The sequence below is a fragment of the Nomascus leucogenys genome, chromosome 15 (genome assembly GCF_006542625.1).
Source record: "Nomascus leucogenys isolate Asia chromosome 15, Asia_NLE_v1, whole genome shotgun sequence".
Lineage (NCBI taxonomy): Eukaryota > Metazoa > Chordata > Mammalia > Primates > Hylobatidae > Nomascus > Nomascus leucogenys.
Window position 1 is genome coordinate 16965619 of NC_044395.1, and position 21629 is coordinate 16987247.

Consider the following 21629-nt stretch of genomic DNA (forward strand, 5'->3'; position numbering starts at 1 on the left):
TAAAAGCAAGAAGTTCAGTGTTGTCATCTGTAGGCCACTCCTCGCACCCCCTGAACTGGCAGGAGCCCTGGGGACAGAGGCCTCAGCCTGGCTTTTATACACCTGGGAAGTCTGAAAGGCCCAGGGGGTCAAAACCACAGCCCATTGGATACCCATGAGGCCTCTGCCCCAGGCGCCACTGTTGGGTTCCTGGAAGCGACCCTGCCTAGGAGTTGCTGCGGAGAGGCCCCAGGCTACCAAGATGGGCCTGTGTGTGGTCACATTCCTGTGCTCTGCCATTTTCCACATATACACCCCTGGGCCAGGGTGGGTGGGTCTGGGGGGCCTGGTGCTGGGCCTCTGCACGTGTCCTGAAGGAGCCAGCCCTCTTCCCAGCCCCCTCCTGGTACTAAGCTCGGGCCACCTCTTTCCACTCTTGGGGCCACCTATTTGGAAGCTTGGCTAATTCCAGGGCCTGGGGCCAGGGAACAGATGGTGAGAGTGAGACCACTGTCACACTTGCTCCAGCCCGTCCATGCAGGCCGGGACCCACCCAGGGCAGCCTCAGCCTGAGATGCTGCCAGTCGCTCCACCCAGTGCAGACTCCTAATGTGCCCGACTCCTAATGCCCATGTCCCCTTTCTGTGAGTCCAAGGCCGTGGCCATGCAGGGAGGCCTCTGGGAGCTTCTGCACTCAGGAAGGAGCCCACCTTTCCTCTCCCTCCCTTCACTCAGAGGCCTCTAAGCCTGGAGGGATTGTGGGATTCTGGCACCACCTAGCGTCTGGCTTCCTCATCTGGGCCTGCAAGCTTTTGAGAGAGGGGAGGGGAGAACTGGCAGGGGAACCAAGCTACAGGAGCAGGAAATGAACAGGGGGTGTTTGGGGGCCAGAGGCAGGATAGACCCCGCTCCACTTGGGAATTAAGCTCTTTGTCTTAATCCACTGCCCCCAGTCCCTGATAACCACCAACTCTCCTAGAAACACAGAAGGCTTGAGCAGGGAAGGGTCCTTAGAGAGCAAAACAGACCATCTTCAATTTACAGAAGGGGAAAATGAGGCTCTAAGAGAGGCCGTGGCTTGTCCAGAGTGACATGGCCAGCCTGAGTCAGAGCCACAGGTAAAATTAGGTCTCTGGCTCCCCTTCCAGAGCTCTTCCCACCACACGAACATCCAAAGGACAGGAAGCGGTTGGTGGGGCAGGGAGGTGGACTCCCCACTGACTGCCTGTGGGTTTGGAGAGTGAAGGGGAAACAGAGAAGGCCTGGGGTTGGGGGGAGAAACTCCAGAGGAGACCAGGAGCCAGGCAGGGGAAGGCCAGGTGACTTACAACTCAGCACCAAGTCCTTGTGACACCCCACTCCAAAGGTGGACTCATTGGTGTAGGCCAAACCCTTAAACGGAATTCAGTTTTTCTTTGCAGGAGATAGAGGCACACACTTGAGCTCTCCCTCGAGGGTGGGAGAAATGAACACGAATGGAGCAGGTCCAGCCAGGGGGGTTTTCAGGAGGAGGGAGGCTTCCAAAGCCTCTTGGACGCAGCAGCAAGGCAAACAGGAAAAGGGGGTATTCAGACCTGTGGCCCACCCCAGGAGAAGAGCACTGGAGAAGAATCACGTTTCTAGAATGTTCTAGAATGTTCCATACAGAGGACAATCCAGCCTGCCACCCTCAGAGGGAAATTCCACCTGCTCTGGATGAGTCACTTCCCTTCGCTGACCCTGCCTCAAGGCCTCCCTCCTTGTGAAATGTAAGGCTTTATCAGGTCTGAACCTGAGGGGCTTTTCAAACCACCACGTACCCAGATTCCCCCAGCCCGGTTGAATATGAGGTTTGGGGGGTGGCCTCTGCAGGCAGAGGCTTAAGGAGCCCCATGGCCCCAGGTGGCATTCAGAGGCCTGGGACCTGCTTCCTAGCCAGGACTCTTGTGAACATTTCCCTTCTCTCTCCAGAAAGGTCACATGGGCTGGCAGTTACTGAACTTTCACTTCACTTTGGGATTTTCCACAATTCAGACCTGCATTGAGTCACAAAGATCTACCAAGCCTGGGAAATGATTGGGTGAATTACTCTTAATCACACAACTCCGACCACGACAGCCTCCGTCTGAGGGCGCAATTCCCTTTCTGACCACCAGAGGGAGCATGTGGCTTGCGCCGAATCCCCTCCAAACGCGTGTTTTCAACTCAGTCTTTCCAAGGGCCTTTGCCGGGAGGAGGGGCTCCTGGCTCCTGAATGGTCCGCCCGGTGCCTTGATTTCCTAGGAAAGCCCTCAGCTCTTCTCATTCCGCTTGTTCACCCCCCAGGTACAGCACTTGCCCCACTCTGGGGTAATTCTTGGCTGTGGGGTCTTACTTAAGTGCTCATTCCTTCCCAGAGGCAGAGACCCCACGTGATCTACACATCTTCCCCAACGCGTGGGGAACGGCGACGTCTCTAACCCTGTAGTCTGAGTAAATCAACGACAGTAGGACATGGGGAGGGACAGAGAAGTCAAGCAGGGACGTTTGTGGGGTGGGAGGGGAAAGAGGCTTTGCCTGAGTAGCTCTTCTCAACCCCAGCTGCAGTGAGTCTGATTCAACTGATGGGGCATCGGTGGTTGTTCAGCCTCCCCAGGCGAACTCGAAGTGGAGCAAAAGGTGACAGTCACGGCTTAGTAGGTGGGCGTGGCCAGGTGAGGGTGAGGGGAACTCAAGCGGAGCAGGTGAGGGCCCAAGGGAAACTGGACTTGTTTCACCGTCTGGGGAGAGGGCAGGTAGCTCTGCCCTGCCAGCCCTGGGAGAGCACTTCCAGAGCCCCCAGGCCCAGAGGTGCTGGCCTTGGGCAATGGGGTTGCAGGGTCTCTGCTAAATCCGCTGAGTCCTGGCCTTCCTCACAGCACCCATGAACAGGAAGAGCTGGGTAGGAAGCCCAGAGAGGGCCAGGAGAATTAGCCTGTGAGCCAGCAGCTAGTCCCACCCCTATCCCTTGCTAAAGTGTCCACCATCCAAACCCATCCAGCCTCTGCACAGCTCCAGAGAAAGAGCCATGTGGGCATGGGGGCAGGAGGGCTTCTGCTGGGTTCTGGCAGGCACTCCCTGGCTGGGTGGCCCGGACTTCTCCATCAGAGGAAGAAGAGCCTCAGACAGGCCAATCTCTAGCTCCTACAGGCCGATCTCCTGTCCAGGGTGAGGATGCCCCTGGCATGGGCCTCGTTTTTCTAAATGCTTTGGGACATCAGGAGAAATCTCCACCCCGCACCAGCAATTCTGAACTCTCTGTTGTACAGGAGCAAGGAAGGGGTGCCCCAAAGAACTGAGCGTCTCCACTGGCACTGCCTCTAGTGAAGGAAGTGGGCCCCCTGGACAGACAGGGGTGGGAGTGGAGGGAGTGAGGGGTGTTGTGCTGAAGAAAGGCCCAGGGCAGGGGGTGGTGTAGAGTCTCCTCCCAGACTCTCCAGGCTTCAACACTCCCTCCGCTCTGCTCGGCAGGGCTGCTTCGGAGGAGATTAGTCGCCTCCCTGTTGATCCGTGGCCCCAGGCAGCTGAGCTCTGAACTGCAATTCAGCAGGGGCCTCTGGGGCGGGTAATCTGTGCCTCACCAAGCGCCCATTCTTCATTTCTCGCAGGCTGCCTGACAAATGCCTGGCCAGCGGAGATCAGAGGCAAATGCCATAGCAGCTCGGCCCTGTTGTCAGAGCTAGTCACTGGCTGGGAAGATGGATTGGGCCTGGGCCTCGGAGCCAGGGCCACAGCGGCCTCCTTCCGGGACATTGCGAGGGCAGTGCCGAGCCCAGGGCTGCACTGGGAGAGGAGCCACGGAGGGGCCCGAGTGTCCTAGCTTTGGAAGAAAGCCGGGGCTCAGACTCAGTGCCTCCTCCCAGCTCTGGCTGCAGGAGCCTCATAGGCTGGGGACACTTCATAGTTTGCCATTGAGTGACTGAGGACTTGGGAAGAAATCCTGTTTAGAACTTCGAACGTTCATTCCCAGAGCTTCAACTTGACACTGGAGGGGAAAAGAAGGTGGCATTGGGAGATCGGGGGAGGGTCTCCCCCAGGTGTGGAGGGACCTCATGCCTAGAAGGGACTGGGACCAGCTATGTTCAGGAGTGGCGGCTCCCCAAGCCCTGTTTTGGCAGATTTCATTTTCAGTTTGTAGGCAGTGGGGCCTCAGATGTGAAGGGAAGCTCAGAATTTAGGGAGATTCAGGGTCCCCTGGCAGGGCGGGAGACCAGGGCAAAGCACCTGCCAGGGGACCCTGAGTCTCCCTGATTTCTGAGCTTCCCTTCACAGGGTGCAGGTGAGACCAGGTCAGGAACACTCCTGGAACAGTGGAGGCCCAGCCTGGCCTGTCCTGCTCCTATGGGCTTGCTGGGCTACCTGCTGTCACCCTGAGTGACACCCCGAAGTTCCTCAGCCCCAGGAGGCCGCCAGTCACCGCAGCTGTTTTCATGCGCGTCCATGTAAAAAGACCACCAAACAGGCTTTGTGTGAGCAATAAAGCTTTTAATCACCTGGGTGCAGGCGGGCTGAGTCCAAAAAGAGAGTCAGCAAAGGGAGATAAGGGTGGGGCCGTTTTATAGGATTTGGGTAGGTAAAGGAAAATTACAGTCAAAGGGGGTTTGTTCTCTGGTGGGCAGGAGTGGGGGTCGCAAGATGCTCAGTGGGGGAGCTTTTTGAACCAGGATGAGCCAGGAGAAGGACTTTCACAAGGTAATGTCATCACTTAAGGCAAGGACCGGCCATTTACACTTCTTTTGTGGTGGAATGTCATCAGTTAAGGCAGGAACCGGCCATCTGGATGTGTACATGCAGGTCACAGGGGATATGATGGCTTAGCTTGGGCTCAGAGGCCTGACATTCCTGTCTTCTTATATTAATAAGAAAAATAAAACGAAATAGTGGTAAAGTGTTGGGACGGCGAAAATTTTGGGGGATGGTATGGAGACATAATGGGCGATGTTTCTCAGGGCTGCTTCGAGCGGGATTAGGGGCAGCGTGGGAACCTAAAGTGGGAGCGATTAAGCTGAAGGAAGATTTCGTGGTAAGGGGTGATATTGTGGGGTTGTTAGAAGAGATATTTGTCATTTAGAATGATTGGTGATGGCCTGGATACAGTTTTGTATGAATCGAAAAAACTAAACGGAATAAGAGAAGGAGAAAAACAGGTATTAAAGGAATAAGAATTGGGAGCACCTAGGACATCTAATTAGAGAGTGCCTAAGGAGGTTCAGCATAGTCCTGCCAGCAAAGATTATTTATTTACTTTAAGAGTTAAGAGTGGCAGTTTGGGGATAGCAGCAGGAGATATCAGCTGTGATGGCTTGGAGAAACAGTGTAAACTGGCAGTGTAAACAAGAGCAGGGTATGTATGAGTAGTTGAGAACGGTGAATAGGAGTATGACTATACAGAAGATAGTAGGGATGACAAGTTTTTGGGGGCACAGTCTAAGTTGGTCTGGTGTCTGGAATGAGACTGGGGCCTAATAAAAAGGAGTGTCTATGCAGGAGCTTAAATGGGCTGTATCTTGTAGCATTCCGAGGACAGGCCTGAATTCTGAGAAGCGAAAGTGGTAAAAGTATTGTCCAGTCCTTTTTAAGTTGGTGGCTGAGCTTGGTGAGGTGTGTTTTTAATAGGCCATTAGTCTGTCACTGAATACTAAGAGCCTGAAAAAATGCTTGGCTGATTTGACTAATAAAGGCTGGTCTGTTATCAGACTGTATAGAGGTGGGAAGGCTAAACTGAGGAATTATGTCCGACAGAAGGGAATGACAAGGCTAAACTGAAGAATTATGTCTGACAGAAGGGAAGAAATGACTGCGGTGGGCTTCTCAGACCCTGTAGGAAAGGACTCTACTTATCCAGCGAAAGTGTCTACCTGGACTAAGAGATATTTTAGTTATCTTACTCGGGGCATGTTGAGTAAAGCTAATTTGCCAGTCCTGGGTGGGGGCAAATCCTTGAGCTTGATGTGTAGGGAAAGGAGGGGGCCTGAATAATCCACGAGGAGTAGTAGAATAGCAGATGGAACACTGAGAAGTTATTTCCTTGAGGACAGATTTCCACGATGGAAAGGAAATGAGAGGTTCTAAGAGGCGGGCTAGTGGCTTGTACTATAGCATAGCCTGCCTTTGCTGGTGTGTGGCGATTAGGCCTGGTGGAACTGCCATCAATAAACTAAGTGTGATCAGGGTGAGAAACAGGGAAGAAGGAAATGTGGGGAAATGGGGTGAACGTCAGGTGGATCAGAGAGGTGCAGTCATGAGGGTCAGGTGTGGTATCTGGAATAATGTGGGAGGCCGGATTGAAGTCCGGGGCAGGAACAATGGTAATTGTGGAGACTTAACAAAGAGTGCGTACAGCTGAAGCAGCCGGGGAGCAGAAAGTATATGCATCAGGTATGAGTAAGAAAATAATTTTGGAAATTATGAGAGCTGTAGAGAGTGAGTTGAGCATAGTTTGTGATTTTGAGGGCCTCTAAAAGTATTAAAGCAGCGGCAGCTGCTGCACGCAGACATGAGGGCTAGGCTAAAACAGTAAGGTCAAGTTGTTTGGACAAAAAGGCTACAGGGTGCGGTCCTGGCTTCTTGTGTAAGAATTCTGACTGCACTAACCATGCCTAGGAAGGAAAGGAGTTGTTGTTTTGTAAGGGATTGAGGTTTGGGAGATTAATTGGACACGATCAGCAGGGAGAGCACGTGTGTTTTTATGATAATTATGCTGAGCTAGGTAACAGATGAGGATGAAATTTGGGCTTGACTGAAGTAATGGGAGCTGCCTGTGAAACCTTGCAGCTGCAGTACAGCCCAGGTAATTTGCTGAGCTTAATGGGTGTCAGGGTCAGTCTAAGTGAAAGCAAAGAGAGGCTGGGACGAGGGGTGCAGGGGAATAGTGAAAAAAGCATCTTTAAGATCGAGAACGGAATAGTGAGTTGTGGAGGAAGGTATTGAGGACAAAAGAGTGTACGGGTTGAGCACCACAGGATGGATAGGCAAAACAATTTGGGTGATAAGGTGCAGATCCTGAACTAATCTGTAAGACTTGTCGGGTTTTTGGACAGGTAAAATGGGGGAATTGTAATGAGAGTTACAGGTTTTAGAAGCCCGTGCTGTAGCAGGTGAGTGATAACAGGCTTTAATCCTTTTAAAGTGTGCTGTGGGATGGGATATTGGCGTTGAGCAGGGGTAAGGGTGATGAGGCTTTAATGGGATGGTAACAGGCATGTGATCGGTTGCAAGGGAAGGAGTAGAGATGTCCCATACTTATGGGTTAAGGTGGGGGGATACGAGAGGAAGACACGAAGAAGGCTTTGGGTTGGGGAGAAAGGTGGCAATGAGATGCAGCTGTAGTCCAGGAATAGTCAAGGAAGCAGATAATTTGGTTAAAATATCTCGGCCTAATAAGGGAACTGGGCAGGTGGGGACAACTAAAAAAGAGTGCATAAAAGAGTGTTGTCCAAGTTGGCACCAGAGTCGGGGAGTTTTCAGGGGTTTAGAAGCCTGGCTGTCACTACCCACAACAGTTATGGAGGCAAGGGAAACGGGCCCTTGAAAAGAGGGTAATGCGGAGTGGGTAGCCTCCGTATTGACTAAGGGGACGGACTTACCTTCCACTGTGAGAGTTACCCGAAGCTCGGCGTCCGTGATGGTCTACGGGGCTTCCGAGGCGATCGGGCAGCGGCAGTCTTCAGCCGCTAAGCTGAGAAGGAGTCAGTCAGAGAGCCTTGGACCAGAGTTCCAGGGGCTCTGGGAGTGGCTGCCAGGTGAGTTGAACAGTCCGATTTCCAGTGGGGTCCCGCACAGATGGGACATGGCTTAGGAGGAATCCTGGGCTGCAGGCATTCCTTGGCCTGGTGGTCAGATTTCTGGCACTTGTAGCAAGCTCCTGGGGGAGGAGGTTCTGGAGGAACGCCTGGCCGCTGCGGTTGAGGCGTTTGGAAGTTCTTGTGTGCTGGAGATGTGGCTGGGGTTTGTCTCACAGTGGAGGCAAGGAATTGCAACTTTTTTCTGTTATTGTACACCTTGAAGGGGAGGTTAATTAAATCCTGTTGTGGGGTTTGGGGGCCGGAATTTAATTTTTGGAGTTTTATTTAATGTTGGGAGCAGATTGGGTAATAAAATGTATTTTGAGAATAAGATGGCCTTTTGACCTATTAGGGTCTAGGGCTGTAAAGTGTCTCAGGGTTCCTGCCAAACGAGTCATGAACTGGGCTGGATTTTTATATTTGATGACAAAGAGCCTAAACGCTATCTGATTTGGGATAAAGAAAAAGGAGCATTAACCTTGACTATGCCTTTAGCTCCAGCCACCTTTTTAAGAGTAAATTGCTGGGCAGGTGGGGGAGGGCTAGTCACGGAATGAAACTGTAAGCCGGACCCGGTGTGAGGAGGGGAGGCTGAGGAAGAATTGGGACCTAGCTCGGCCTGGCGAGGAGCAGCCTGGGGAGGAGGGGAGAGGTTAGATGGGTCTGTAGAAAAGGAGGATTAGAAAGATTCAGTGACCCTTGGGGTTGGGACTGAGGGGACAGGCTGGAGGGAAAGGAGGAGGATTTGGGACGAGTTGCTTTGGGCACAGAGACTAGGAAGGGACCAATGTGTAAAAGAATGCCTGGACATCAGGCACCTCAGACTGTTTGCCCATTTTACGACAATAATTATTTAGATCTTGCAGGATGGAAAAATTGAAAGTGCCATTTTCTGGCTCTTTGGAACTACTGTTGAGTTTGTATTGGGGTCAAGTGGCATTGCAGAAGAAAATAAGGCATTTAGGTTTTAGGTCAGGTGTGAGTTGAAGAGGTTTTAAGTTTTTGAGAACACAGGCCAAGGGAGAAGAAGGGGGAATGGAGGGTTGAAGGTTGCCCATAGTGAAGGAAGCAAGCCTAGAGAAAAGACAGTAGAGACATGGAGGGAAGAGGGTTCGGGGGTTCTTACCTTCCAGAAAAGCGGGAAAGGGGTTGGGGCACAGATATAAGGGGTTGGGGTGCAGAGATAAGAGGTTGGGGTGCAGAAATAAGGGATTGGGGCACAGAGGTAAGAGGTTGGGGTGTGGAAACAAGGGATTGGGGCACAGAGATATAAGAGGTTGGGGCACGGAAATAAGGGATTGGGCGCAGAGAAATGAGGTTGGGGTACTTGCCCCTCCTCTAGAAAAGCGGGACTTGCCACTCAGGGTGAAGGAGAAGGGGTTGGGGGTTTCTTGCCCCCCAGAAAGGCGGAGAAGGGGTAGAGACATGCAGAGAAAGGTTTGGGATACTTGCCCCTTCGCCACAAAAGCGGGACTTGCTGCTAAGGGTGAAGGACCAAGGCAGGCGTCCGTGCATGGTCTGACACCTCTGAAACCTGGGTGAATAATCGGAGAGGCGTCCCTGCAATGATGAAACACCAAGGGAAGGCTGCCTTCCCAGCCCATGACCGGCGCTGGAGTTTTGGGTCCACGGATAAAACGTGTCTCCTTTGTCTCTACCAGAAAATGAAAGGAACTGAAATTAAAAGAAGGGAGAGATTGAAGTGTGGCACCAAGATTGAAAGAGAAAGAAGTTGAGGGATAGTGAGGGAGGTTGGAGAAGAGAGTAAAAAGAGGCCACTTACTGGATTTGAAATTGGTGAGATGTTTCTTGGGCTGGTCGGTCTGAGGAATCTGAGGTCATAGGTGGATCTTTCTCACGGAGCAAAGAACAGGAGGACAGGGGATTGACCTCCCAAGGGAGGTCCCCCGATCCGAGTCACGGCACCAAATTTCATGTGCGTCCGTGTGAAGAGACCACCAAACAGGCTTTGTGTGAGCAACATGGCTGTTTATTTCACCTGGGTGCAGATGGGCTGAGTCCGAAAAGAGAGTCAGTGAAGGGAGATAAGGGTGGGGCCGTTTTATAGGATTTGGGTAGGTAAAGGAAAATTACAGTCAAAGGGGGTTTGTTCTCTGGTGGGCAGGAGTGGGGGTCGAAAGGTGCTCAGTGGGGGTGCTTTTTGAGCCAGGATAAGCCAGGAAAAGGACTTCTACAAGGTAATGTCATCACTTAAGGCAAGGACCGGCCATTTTCACATCTTTTGTGGTGGAATGTCATCAGTTAAGGCAGGAACCGGCCATCTGGATGTGTACGTGCAGGTCACAGGGGATATGATGGCTTAGCTTGGGCTCAGAGGCCTGACAGCTGCTACTGTCTCTAGATGTCTAAACTTGGTTCCCTTTTCAAGAAATGCTCGCTGTCATTTCCCCAAAGGGCTTCTTTGGTGTCACTGAGAGGAATTCCCCCTGGTGAGCAGGGCAGCAGGGAGGGGAGAAGAGGGGAACGTTCTGAGCTGGGGAAGCAATTTGTGGCCCCGGAAGCCCTGCCTGCAGCTCGGCGCAGACCACACTGTGGAAGGTGGAAAATTGGCTTTACTGCCAGCTCTGCCCTTGGCCTGCTGTGTGACCTTGGGAAGGCCCTATTCTGTCTCTGGACTTGGCTTTGGAAAAAACATACACAAGACAAAAGTCCCAAGCTTCAGCTCACACGTCAAGGAGCTGTGACTTTTCAGGGGAAGGGGTAATGGGAGAGCTGTGGCTGACCCCCTTGTTCCCTCCCGCCCCTTGGATAGCTGTTCTTAGAGAAAAGCTGGGTACACCCCCACAGCCCCTACAATTACACACTTGGCTTCCTCCTGGCAGTGAACACAGAGGCGCCCAGCAAGTGATGAAGGCAGACAAAAAGACACACTTGACAAAGCAAAGGAGATGAGGCTGGCTTGGCCCCGACCCAGGAGCATGCTGAATTCTCTTGTGGTCTTTGTTTCCTGAATGGCCTATCAATCAGTAACCGAGTGCGTGCCAAACCCAGCCCACACAGGAACCCGGTGTCCTCTGCTCTCCAGTAAATACTACTTCAGGTCTCATGTCTGAGGACCATATGGTCCCAACACAGCTAATAAAATCATCCAGGAGTAGCCTGGAGGCCGCAGACACCTGCCCCAGGGGGCAGGAGGGGGACGGGCCAGGCTGGGCCTCCACTGTTCCAACAGTGTTCCTGACCTGCTCTCTCTAGCACCCTGGGCACCTGCCAGGGCACCCTGAATCCCCTGAATTCTGAGCTTGCCTTCACATCCGAGCTGCTTATAGGCTACATGAGGGAGGGATTGCATCAAAGTTCACCCACCGATCCCAATGCCTCACCCCGCCTTTGGGCACTTAGTACACCCTCCATACATGTTTACTGAGTGCACACATGACTGGTTGACTAGGGGAATGAATGAGTGATTGATTACCAACCAGGTGGACCACCCCTGCCCCTGCTCCATGTCCCCAGGAGCAAGGAAGTCATGGGGTCAGGGTAGGCAGCTGGGGTAGTCAGAGGTGTGCGTGATCCCTTCTTCCTTGGCCTCACAGTTAAGGTCACAAGCTTTGGAATCAGCAGACCTGGATTTGAGCCCTGGCTTAGCCAATTATGAACTAAGTATGCGCAAGCTCCCCTGGAGACTCAGTTTCCCCAAATAGAGAAGCCATCTCTACCCTGTGGACGTTCTTCGCGTGAGGTCGATGACCTCTGAGGCTCTTTTTAGTGTTAAGGCGACGCTGGGCTTTTCTTGCGCCCTGCGGCCTCTTCCTTCAATGCTTCCGCGTTTAAGGAAGCTCCGTCCCATGCTTGCTTCTCAGGACAAATTGTGCAGGGAGGACAAAGGCCCCTGAGTCCACCCTCAGACTGGCCAGGTCTGGGGAGAGGCTGGCGCAGCCATGGGCCCCAGCCCCACGCACTCCCGGGCACCACGTGGGTCACAGCCTAGACTTGGCTGACCCAGCCTTAGGGCCGCCCCGTCTCCTGGGCCTTCTGCCAGTTCAGCCGTGGAGTCCCCACTTCAAAGTCAGCGGAGGGTGGTCTATGGCTACCAGGCCCAAAGCAGGGATAGTTTGTGAAAAAAGTTTCTTGATTTGCTTGTGTGTTTCTCCTTTGCGTGTGTGTGTGTATACTTGTGTGTGAGATTGTGTGTGAGTGTGAGTTCTGCGAGTGTGAATGTGTTTGTGAGCTAAACGTCTTACATCCAAATACTGGGAAATATAAAGAATGAATGTATGTGAGTGTGTGCGTGTTAGTGCGTGTTGTGTGTGAGATTGTGTGTGGATGAGTGGATGAGACTGCATGTGCCTGAGTGTGTGCACATGTATATGAGTGTGTGAATGTGTGTGACTTGTGTGATTGTGTGCAATTGCATGTGTGAATGTATGTGAATGTGTGTGAATGAGTGAACGTGTATGTGAATGTGTATTGTGTGAATGTGTGAGTGAATGTGTGTGAATATGTGAATGTGTATGATGTGTGTGTATGTGTGAATGTGTGTATGTAAATGTGTGTGAATGTATGTGAATTGTGTGAATGTGAACATGTGAATTGTGTGAATGTGTGTGAGAATGTGTGTGAGAATGTATGTGAATGTGTGTATGAGTGCGAATGTGTGAGTGTGTGAATGTGTGTGTATGTGAATGTGAGTGTGAATGTGTAAGTGTGTGTGTGAGTGTGTATGTGAATGTGTGTGAGTTTGTGTGTGTTGTGCGTTGCTAGTTGTGCTGGAACTGGGGAGGAGCAGAGCAACCCAGGAGGATGCGTGGGTGGACCTAGCATCTGGAGCCCTGCGCAGCGATTCAGCCTCCTCAGCTGAGAATCAGAGGTCTGTTTTGGAGGACACCATTGGTCCCCTCCAGTAGTTCTTAGAGGCTGGCAAGGACACAGGCTGGGGCAGGGAGTGAGCCCAGCCTCCGGCTTCACTGCGAGACATGACTGGGGTGAAGGGCAGGACCTGTGTAGTGGAGAATTTGAGTGGCCGCCGTCTGTGTTGCACTGCACAGCAGCCTGCGGCGCCACCATCCCGTCCTGTGGCACTAGGGGGAGGCAGACACCAGGTTCCCAGTGCGGAGGTCTGGAGCTTCCTTCCGCGGAGGACCGCAGAGACACATCCAGCAGTGGGCCAGGGAGGTGGGATGTCCTCTCCAGCCATCAGAGCCACGCCCAAGGAGCCAGGCACAGCGGGGAGGAGGGCTCCCCTCTCTTCCCACAGCTCCCGCCCTTCCCACACTGCACTTTCCGGGAGTGCGGATGGGGCAGCTGGCCTCCCAGGATGCGCCCCACCCTGGAGGTCTGCACTGAGCCCCTTCACCAAACGAGGGAAGACCTCTCCTGAGCCTGGGGTCTCAGGGCAGACTCCCGAGGTCGCCTCTCCCAAATCTGAGACATTCCCAACAATCTGGAAGATTCATTCTCTCTGGATGGATTTTTCCTCCTCTCAAGCTTCGTGGTGGAAAGGATATGAAGCAGGGGCGGACCAGTGGCGGAGCTGCTGGAGCAGGGTAGACAGGCGTGGGCGTGAGCTGGGCTCCGTCACTGGCCAGCTGGGCAGCCCTGGGGAAGTCCTTTAGTGTCTCGGAGCCTCAGTTTTCTCATCTGTGAGATGGGGTTTGTGATATCCAACTCATTAAAGAGATTGAACAAGATCACGTGTGTAAACGAGATATATACGCCACAAAGTGCTGCGAACATGTAAAATCGGTGAGGGATGAAGCAATGTTCACCAAGGCTTCTGCTGGGCTGGGTGATTGCGTGTTTTTCAGCCATTTATTATTCAGCAAATTTTTGTTGACTGTCAAGTATGTGCCAGACACTGTATTAGTGTTTTTGACAAGCTTAAGCGGATAGTATTTATGAAACTACAGAACATAAACCTTCTAGTTTATCTTCTAGTCCAGGATTTCCCAAATGCCAGCCCCGAGACCTATGCTAAGCTTCTTACATCCAAATACTGGGAAATAGAAAATACAGATCCCGGATTCTGTAGCCTGGGATCTCTCACCTGTGCCCGTCTGCATGTGTAGCTATGTGGTTTCGGAGCCACTGAGACCCAGAGATGGCAAATGCTCTCATCGGATAGCATGTCCCACGCCAGGGGCTTCAGGCATGCGCCTAATAACTTTTCCAGAGGGGCAGGGACAGCCCAGTCACGGTCTCAGGACTCCTCCTAAAGGTTTGACCCATAGGAATGTCGGCAGATTGCCCAGAATATAGAGTCTGAAGGCCTTCTAATTCTGTATTTTGTCACTTAGTGGCTCTGTCATTTAGTGCCTGCATTATTTTTAGCAAGTCACTTGCTTTCTGAAGCCTCAATTTCCTCATCTGTAACATGGGGATGTTGATGTCTGTCTTGCTGTGGTATCTTCATGTGAGCATACTTTGAAAACTGCAGGCTGGGCGCGGTTGCTCACGCCTGTAATCGCACCACTTTGGGAGGCCGAGGCGGGTGGATCACGAGGTCAGGAGTTCAGGATCAGCCTGGCCTACAGAGTGAAACCCCATCCCTACTAAAAATGCAAAAATTAGCTGAGTGTGGTGGCATGCATCTGTAGTCCCAGCTACTCAGGAAGCTGAGGCGGGAGAATCATTTGAACCCGGGAGGCGGAGGTTGCAGTGAGCCGAGACCACGCCTTTACACTCTAGCCTGGGTGAAAACTGCAAAACTCCGGAAGCCAAAACCAGACTGAGTTTTCAAAGGAGAAACCCTTCAGGGTGAATTTTCTTCCACTTCTTCCAAGTCCAGCTCTATCTAATATTGAAAGATAATCTCCATGGAGGAGCCCCCAAAGATTTCTCATACTCAGTCTTTGGGCGACACCTGCTGGCCATGGCAGGTACTGTGTCCTCCTCCAGCTAAACAACTCTGCGGAGAAAACTTGCCCATCTCCTTAGACATTCACAGCCACGCTGCAGGGTCGGTGTTCTGTTCCCACTTCCACAGATCAAAAAGGTGAGACTTGGTCCTCCCAGCTCATGAGAAGTGCAGTGAATCTCTGACTCCAGGTTCTTGGCTCCATCTCATCCCTACTTCTTGCTCTTAGGCTGGGCGGAGTGGGGAGTCATTTCCTCCCAGGCAGAGGAGAGCTCCCACCCCTCAAATCATTCTGAAGTAGGCAGTGGGATTTGGGGCAAGGCCAGGGTTGGAGCCTAGGACAGGCCTGGTCAAGAAAGACTCATCCTTCTGTCAACAGCCCCACCAGGCAGACCACCACATCAAGTTCCCCATCTGCAGAGCAACTAGACCGATGGCAGGGGCTTCAGCGATAAAAAGTCACTCTGAGGAGGCAGAGAGATGCTATTTGGTCAGGCTGCATGATGAGGAGCTAGGGACAAGCTACCCGCTGAGCCTCTTGCCTCTGTGCCCACTGTGTGGGGAAGTGGCTAGCCTGAAATCTGGCGCATGGCTTGGGGGAAGCAGGTGCCCCTGGCCAAGGAACTTCTCAGTCAGGAGGCAAAAAGTATTGTGATTGAGAAAGAGGATTTGGCCTCATCCTTGAGAGATGCACACAAAATGATCAGTGGATGAAATTATGTAACACAAGAAATTTGCTTCAGAAAAATTCATGGTGATGGGAGGGGAGCATGGGTGAAACAAAAAACTGGCCATGAGTCAACTGTTGTAGCATCTGGGAAATGAGTGCATAGTAATTCATTATACTATTCTCCCCACTTTTGTATATTCTTGAAATTTTCCATGTTCAAACTTTAAAAAATGTAACAGCAGAAACACTACCACCACCACCAATGTCAATGCATAGAATGGTGACTTTGAAATTAGACTGCCTTGAGCATCTGACGCTGTGTGAATCAGACAACTTAGTTAATTTCTCTATGTCTCAGTTTCACTGTCTGTAAAATGGGGATGATAATAATCATACCAGTCTTATAGGGTTGTATTGAGATTATGCATCTGGAGTAATTAGCATAGTGCTGGGCCCACAGCAAGTGCTCAGTTATAATCATTGTTATTAGTAGGAGTCCAGGGCTCTGATGATGATTTGCCAAAAGAAGAAGCTACTTTGGCTGATGCAGACAAACAATTAGCCAGCCAGTTCAGCTCAGAGTTCGTACTGATGAGTCTTTGAGGACACAGCTCTGAACTACCATGTGCCGGGAGTGTGGGTGTGTCAGATGGGGAGACACACCATAGAGTCAGACTTTCCTGAGACCCTGTAGGGAGGCCTTTTCCCTGCCTCTCTGCGTATCCTTCCAATTGCTCAAGCCCAACTCACATCCTACCTTGGTTTTTACTGACCACTCCTTTCTCTGAGCTTAAGCAGCTCTCTTCACAGACTCATCGAACCCCTGCCCTAAGTGAGACTGTAACCAGTCTGTAACCCAGCCACATCATCATAGCTTCATTCGACAAACAGTCATCAAAGACCTGCCTTGGGTGCTGAGGATGGAGTGGTGAACAAGGTGGGCAAGAGACTGAAGGCAACAGGGCCTGGGAGGGAGGTAAACACCACTTAGCTGAGCACAGGCCAGGCTGTCAGGAGCGCTGGACCTAAGCTCTGACTCTGCCATGTGACCTGGGACGCCCTTCACCTGCCAGCCACTGTTTCCTAGGCACTTGCAGGAGATGCTCCCCAGGTCCCTTCACACTCTGACCTGCTGACTCTGAGCATGTAGGCTTCCCTGTGTTGCTCTTTAAACATCTTCTACTCCACTGGAATGCAAGCTTCCTGAGGGCAGGGACTCTGTGCTAAACTTTTCAGGGATCAGGGAACTCCTTGCACAGGGGCTGGGCACAGACTTGCCAAAAGAATGAGTAAACCAACAAAATGTACTTCCTCTAGGCCAGGTGTGGACCAGAAACGGTGAAAGAACAGAGTTTTTAACCGGGAGAAGTAGGAAATGGATCCCCAAAAACCTCATACTGTACCACTTGGAGATTGACGATGCCTACCAGCGTGTTAAAGCCTGCAGTAAAAAACAAAAACAAAATACCTCCCACAAAAACCCATATACCTTTGATTATTCCAGTGTTTTCCAAACCTATTTGACCATAGATCAGTTTTTGCACCTTACCTATTACCTTCTCATGAAACACTTGTGAAATGCTATATTAGATCTTTTTTTGTTTTCTGCTGCATTTATTAAAAGTAAGGTCAAGTTTGGTAAAGATGCTACGTTTCAATGTCATTGTGGCCTGAAATGGGAACCTTATTGCTGCATTCTTAGCTGAGCTCTGCCACCCTCACTGGGCCTGGGCTAGGACCTTAGATGACATTCTGAGTCACCCATTGTGTAAGTAAGTGCCATTTGACCCAGGCAACACCCCATTTCCCAACTTTCACCAAATGATGAGTGGGATCATGTTTTCTCTCAAATAATCCACATCAGGATTACAGGCAGAGGAGGCCAATTCAGTAGAAGTTCATGGGATAGTGGTCCAGAGTGACTGGCATGTCAGCCCAGGAAAGCCAACAAAACATTGGACAACAGTAAGAGAAGATCAGCTGCCTACTGAGGGAGTGATGTTGCTGGACTGGAGCTGCTCAGACCTCATCTGGATTCATGAGTCTATTCTGTTTTAAGAGAGATTGTTTTTTCCTTTATGAGACAGAGTCTGTCACCCAGTCTGGAGTACAGTGGTGCAATCACAGCTCACTAACATCCTCAGCCTCCCAGCCTCAGAAGATCCTCCACCTCAGCCTCCCGAGTAGCTGGGACTACAGGCATGCACCACCGTGCCTGGCTACTTTTAAATTTTTTTGTAGAGATGGGCCTCCATATGTTGTCCAGGCTGGTCTTGAATTCCTGGGCTCAAGTGACCCTCCCACCTCAGCCTCTCGAAGTGCTGGGATGACAGGCGTGAGCCACCATGCCCGGACGAGATATTGCTAAAGTTGAATATAAGCAAAGAGGGAAACCAGAATAGAGAAAGGCCTAGAAATTATGTCAGAAAAGAAAAAAGATATGTAGCCTGGCAAAAGGAAGGTGTGGGGGCCTGGGGTAGCAGTTCTTGAATATTTGAATAGCTGTCATTTGGTCGAGATTGGACATATCCTTTGAACTCCAGAAAGCTAAGGCAGATTTGGGCTTGATAAAGAAAAGCATGTGTACATGGCTGTGGACAATGAAATTAGATAAACTTCTGTGTGGGGAGCAAGCCCCTTGTCCCCGGCAGCATTTGAGAGACTGAGTTGACACCTGTTGGGTCGGTGTAGAAAGCCAGTGGGTATGAGATGGGGCCAGGTGAGGTGAGCTCTAAGGCACTGCCCCTCTCAGATTCTGTAGCTGAGGGGCCAACATTCCCCGTGGTCTCCAGGTAATGTCTTTGTTCAGCCTCACTGTCCCAAATTGCAGCCCGCTCACCACTGGGGCACCCCAGGAGCCGTGGCTTTGGCCTCCAGCAGGTGGAATTTCTGGACCGCACATTTCTCCTGCTCAGAGTGGCTGGAGGACTTGCTAGTGTATTGTAGCAACTCCTGGACTTTGAGGAGGGTCTCGGTCCACAACGCTGGTGGCCAGTCTCAGTGACAGGAGGGATGCTGCCCTGCAGAGAGACTGTGGAAAGCATTACGGCAGGACCAAGTTGTCTCCCATCCTGAGATCCTCCAGCGCATGGACTGGCAAGTCCAGCCTGTGGTGAAATGGCCAGACTTCCTAGGAAGAGAACTATCATCATCTAAGTCAAGGTCACCACCATGGGCCTGGGCCTTGACTTTCTCTTCTCTGGGGAGGAAAATCTCTGCAAGGGGGCTTCTGTGTGAACAGCATTGTACAAATACGTGATTGACATACAGACTTAAGACCTCTGAGGCAAGGGGGGAGCCCTGACCAGAATCCAGAGAACCTGGTCCCCAGCCACAGTGTAACCCAGGGAAAGTTCCCGGGACGGATTCAGGTTTTGCAGGGCTGGAAGCTTAGACCATTGAGGGCTGGAAGCTTAGGCCTCTCTAAGTAAAACAATACAAAATTATGAATACAAAATTATGAATACAAAATTAGATACAAATATGATTAATATATTAATAATCAAATGTGATTAATATATTAATAATCAAATGTGATTATTAGTTTAGAATGATAAAAAGAAATTGCAACAAGTTACAAATCTTGAAAAAACTGACAAATGCCATCATGAAATCCAGACAGATAACATAATATTTGTATTAACTAAATGACACACCTCAAAAATGCTTTCTAAGTTAAAAATTTGTTTTTATGTTACTTCTGCTCACAGCTTTACAAAAGCTGGCTTTTGGCTCCATGCATTTCAAACCTTGTCTTTGCTACGCTACACACACACCTCTGGTGCAGGCACCTGAGGCCACAGTTATACTGTGATAGAACTTCTGGCTCTGCAACTTCCTGTCACAAAGCGCGGTGGCCCAGTCGGTGGTAGGAGTGTTCCTGGAAGTACATGCATGGCCTGTGAACCATATAAATACATTCCACCAATCCCAAGCCAGAGTCAGATCCCCCCAAAATGTTCACCAGACCCACCGAGAAGCCAGAGTGGAAAAGGGTAGCAGCCGTGATTGACTGTAGTTAAACTCTATTATTCTACAAATGTTTTCATATCTGACCATGTGAACACATTACTGGGGCCCTAAAGGAACCTGAAGCTTGAGCTGTGTAAGTGTCATGGTATTAAGCATCCCAAATCTGCCTCTGGGACTCCTCTGACTTTCAGTCTCTTCATCTATATAATGATCAAAACAATTCTGGCATATGTATCCAGATCGTTTTTGGTGAGAATCAGAAATGGACGAAAACATAAAGCCTCTGGAACCTGGAGGCGCTGCCTACAGGGTCAAGATGACGACTGTGAAGAGCACAGTGATGCGGGCTGAGCAGGAACTGCTGAGACTTCTTTGGTTTTAGACGTCAGCACTCCTGTGGGGTCTAATGTCCGCCAAATGCTCACTCTTAGAGACGAGAAACTCCAATACTAGAACTTTCAAGCTTAAGACTTTGATCCTAGTTAAAGGACATCTCTCTGGAAGGCATGGCACTTGAGGCTGTAATCAGATATCTGCTACCTTGTAAGAATGAGCCCATCTGGTCATTAAATCAACATTTACTGAGTGTACCCCTAAGAGCCAGGAGGCAGCAGGCTAGGGCCTGCAGGTACAAATCGAAAGGGTCAGAGCCCAGTGTCTAGAAGAGGAGACAAGTCAGACACGTGCATAAATAGCCACAATTCTAGACAAAGGGATGAGACCCATGGGCCAAGTAGATGTCTGAGGCAGTGGGAGACCAGAGGAGGCCTGGTCAGGGATAACTGGGGGTGCCTGACCAGGCCCTGCTGAATGGGAAGCCTTAAACAGGTGAAAAAGGGGGCACTGGGTACTTGAGAAAGGTGAAGGTTTTCCAGTGTAGAAGACACTTTCATAAAATTTGATAAGCACGTTTGTGAGTGACACATGGGCCAGAAGAAATGCTGGAAGACTTGGGAAGCCAGCAAATTGAGCTCCGCTCATTGCACTTTTTTTTTCCTGTCTCTTTTAGTTTGCATACCTTCCACCCCACCACTCCCCAGAGAGAAATGTGCCAATGAGCTTCAGCTCCGTCGAATCCGGGCTTCATGGAATCTCTCTGGGTTGGCTTCTCAACCGATTTCAGAGTTGTGAGCTGAGAAAGAACAGCAGGAGAGGGGCCACAGTTATTCAGGGGACTCCTGCCTTGCTGGGGGCTTCCACAGCCCCTGACCAGCCATCCTGGTGTCACTGCTGAGACAGCAGCCTGAACAAGGGCAATGGGACCCCAGAGACTGCATCTGTAGAGTCGGAGCCCCAGGGCTTTAGACCCTTTGCTCCAGTGAGCTTACAGCCATAATATTATCATCCAAAATGATGAGAGAGTAAGTGGCACGCATACCTAGACATCTTCTGAGCCCAGCAGACAGAATTTTGGTTTAAGGAGAACCTGGGTAGTTTAATGACACATACTATTTTTTTATATATAGGCATCACAGTCTATGAATTGTAATGATTCATCCCATCTCAAGAAGATGGTATTTTAGATGTATGTGTATATATTTGAAGCCAAAACTTTATTTTGTGTATTTTTTTGGTGCCTATTAGCTTCTGAATATCTGTGCATAAAAGCTTCTATTTCCCTGTCTGCACACATTTGTGGGTACACACTATACACCTATGTAGGGTAGGAGGGGGGAATGTGCATATTTGTTTGCATTTACCTTGTGTTTGGTCTTAGGAAGGGATCTTGGTGATCATTCCAGCCCAGCTCTTTCACCTCACTGGTGAAGAAACCGAGGTACAGAAAGGCAAGGTGACTTATCACAGATCACACAGCTGGCTATGGAGACAGAGGTGACACAAGAACCTAGGATATCTGATTTGTAGATTAGGACCCTTTCTATAATATTAAAATCAATTTTAAATTGCGGGGAGGGAAGAAGGGAGATCCCTGTTTTTCCCTCCCCCAACCGATAAGTAAGTACGAAGAAGGTCAATCTTGAATTAGCTACATAATACCAAAAGTTAAGTTTTTCACACTGACCTGGTTCAGTATTGATTCCTTTTATGAAAACCCTATTTATACTCAAGTTGTCAAAGAATTCCAGAGGGCATATGAAGCCTTTGTTAGAATAATTATATGCCTTTGTTTTTGAAGAAAAGTATCCAAAATATATAAGCTTATTGTTTGAGTTAAACAATAAAAACATCTGCTGTTTCTCATGATGGCTCTAGTCTTAATATAACATGGCAAAATAATACCCCCTAAATATCCATGATTAACCTGAATTGGAGAGGGTTCACCTCCCAGTGACTTCATATAGCTGCTTCAACTGGCATTGTTTTAAAAAAACAAAAACAAAAGCACAAAAGCCAAAATATAGACAGATCATCACCTAGCATTCTGATGCAAGAAAATATTAAAACTGAT

At 50.3% G+C, this 21629-nt stretch overlaps 1 long non-coding RNA gene across 1 annotated transcript; it reads left to right on the top strand.

Moving 5' to 3' along the window:
* The first annotated feature begins 608 nt into the window (after positions 1-608).
* Positions 609-21419, top strand: LOC115838628. Its single transcript, XR_004033686.1, has 2 exons — positions 609-2283; positions 20229-21419. It is a non-coding gene; the product is annotated as an uncharacterized LOC115838628 (long non-coding RNA).
* The last annotated feature ends 210 nt before the right edge of the window (positions 21420-21629 follow it).